The 2,060-nt window shown below is 79.0% G+C and overlaps 1 non-coding gene across 1 annotated transcript; it reads left to right on the top strand.

Annotated features, from left to right (window-relative positions):
• Window positions 1-519: 519 nt before the first annotated feature.
• On the top strand, window positions 520-672 carry LOC139078578 (5.8S ribosomal RNA). Its single transcript, XR_011531594.1, has one exon. It is a non-coding gene; the product is annotated as a 5.8S ribosomal RNA (ribosomal RNA).
• Window positions 673-2,060: the final 1,388 nt, after the last annotated feature.

The following is a 2,060-nucleotide window of genomic DNA, read 5'->3' as shown; positions in this document are numbered from 1 at the left end:
CGGGCGGCGTCGAGGCGGTGGCCGCGCGGCACTACCCGCTCCGCCTCGTCCGTTTCTTTGGCTTCCCCCCCATCCAGGTACCTAGCGCGTCCCGGCGCGGAGGTTTAAAGACCCCTGGGGGGCCTCGCCCGTCCGCCTTGGGTCGGGGCGGTCGGGCCCGCGGGGAGTCGGGAGGCCTGGCCCTTCTCCCCCAGACTCCGCCTCGCCGGGCCGGGGGGCGCCGCGCCGCCGTCGCGGCGGCCGTCGGGAGGGGGCGTCCCCGGCGGCCGTCGTGTCGTCGCGTGCGCGTGCGCGCCCCGCGTCCTCGGGCGAGGCGGGAGCCCCCGGGCGCCTGTGGGGTGTCCGAGCACGGCCCCGCGGGGCCCGTGCCGGACGCCCCGTCGTCCAACCTTCCGACCTCACGGAGTCTGGTCTCGTTGTGTCTTCCTGGCCGGCCGGAGGCACCCTCCGGGGATGTGCCGTGCCAGGGGCGGGCTCTCCCCCCGCCCTGCGGGGGGACCCCGCCGTTCAAACTCGTACGACTCTTAGCGGTGGATCACTCGGCTCGTGCGTCGATGAAGAACGCAGCTAGCTGCGAGAATTAATGTGAATTGCAGGACACATTGATCATCGACACTTCGAACGCACTTGCGGCCCCGGGTTCCTCCCGGGGCTACGCCTGTCTGAGCGTCGCTTGACGATCAATCGCCCCCGGGGTGGGTGTCGCCTGCCCCGGGGTGCGCGGCTGGGGGTCTCTCGCAGGGCCCGCCCCGGGCCCTCCGTCCCCCTAAGTGCAGACGCGGTGCCCCTCCTCCGCCCCGCGCGCCCGCCCCTCCTCCCACGCGCCCCGGCGCCCGGTCGTCGGAGGCGCGTGGGGGTCGGTGGCGGCGGCGCCGCGGGGTCCCGGGGTGGGGGCCGCCGCCCGCGAGTCGAGGGAGAGGCAGACGCGAGAGCTCGCGCCGAGGTGCCCGTGGCCGCCACGGTGCCTTCGGGGGCTCCCTCGCGCCGCACGCGGCCTCGGGGTGGCCGGGGCGGGGACGAGACGGGTCCCGCGGCGCGCGGTCGGGGCCGCCGTGTTCGGGGGGCCCGCGTCCGGGCCGCCTGTCCGGTCGCCGCTCGCCCCCGTCGGCGGTCCGTCCCGGTGCGTCCGGCCGGCCCCTCGCCGGTCCCCGGCGCGCCCGGGTCCCGGACCGTGACCCCTCCCCGGCCTCGCCCCGTCGGGGTGGCTCGCGCCGAGGCCGAGTCGCGTGCGCGGGGCCGCGCCCCGGGGACGCGTGCCCCGGCGGTGACCCGCGGGACGCCGCGGCGTCGTCCGCCGCCGCGCGCCCTCCCCCGGGTCGCGGCCGCGCCGCGCTGCGTGCCCCGAGCCCCGGGCGGGCGGGCGGGCGCCGCGTCCGCCGCCCGACGGGCCGTGGCGGCTCGCGGCGGAGGGGCGGGTGTCGGGAGGCGGTGGGACGCGCGCGGGAGGTCGGCGGTCGGGGGCGACCGCCGGCCCCGCCGCGCCCGCCGCCGCCCCTCCGCGCTCTCCTCCCCCGCGTCGCCGCGACGCGTCCGCCGTGCGCGTGGCGGCGTCCCGCTCCGCCCCCCTCCTCCCCGGCGGGGCCCCTCGCCCGTGCCGCCGGCTCGTGCCCCCGTCCGCCCGCCCGCGTCCCTCCGCCCGCCCGCCCGCCCGCCCTCCTTCGGGGGTCGGTCGTGGCGGGGGGCGGGGCGGAAGGCCGGGCGGACGTCGGCCGTGGCCTCGCGCGCCCGGGGTCCTCCTCCGCGGCGTTCGTCTCTCCGTCGCTCCCCCGCCTCGCTCGCGGGCTTCCCGCGCGCGGCGGCCGCCGCCGCCGCCGCCGCGCCCTCCGAGACGCGACCTCAGATCAGACGTGGCGACCCGCTGAATTTAAGCATATTAGTCAGCGGAGGAAAAGAAACTAACCAGGATTCCCTCAGTAACGGCGAGTGAACAGGGAAGAGCCCAGCGCCGAATCCCCGCCCCGCGGTGGGGCGCGGGAAATGTGGCGTACGGAAGGCCCACTCCCCGGCGCCGCTCGTGGGGGGCCCAAGTCCTTCTGATCGAGGCCCAGCCCGTGGACGGT

Source organism: Equus przewalskii, chromosome 1, assembly GCF_037783145.1.
Source record: "Equus przewalskii isolate Varuska chromosome 1, EquPr2, whole genome shotgun sequence".
Classification (NCBI taxonomy): Eukaryota; Metazoa; Chordata; class Mammalia; order Perissodactyla; family Equidae; genus Equus; species Equus przewalskii.
Note: the sequence above shows the minus strand (reverse complement) of the source record. Positions and strands in the feature narration are given on the sequence as shown.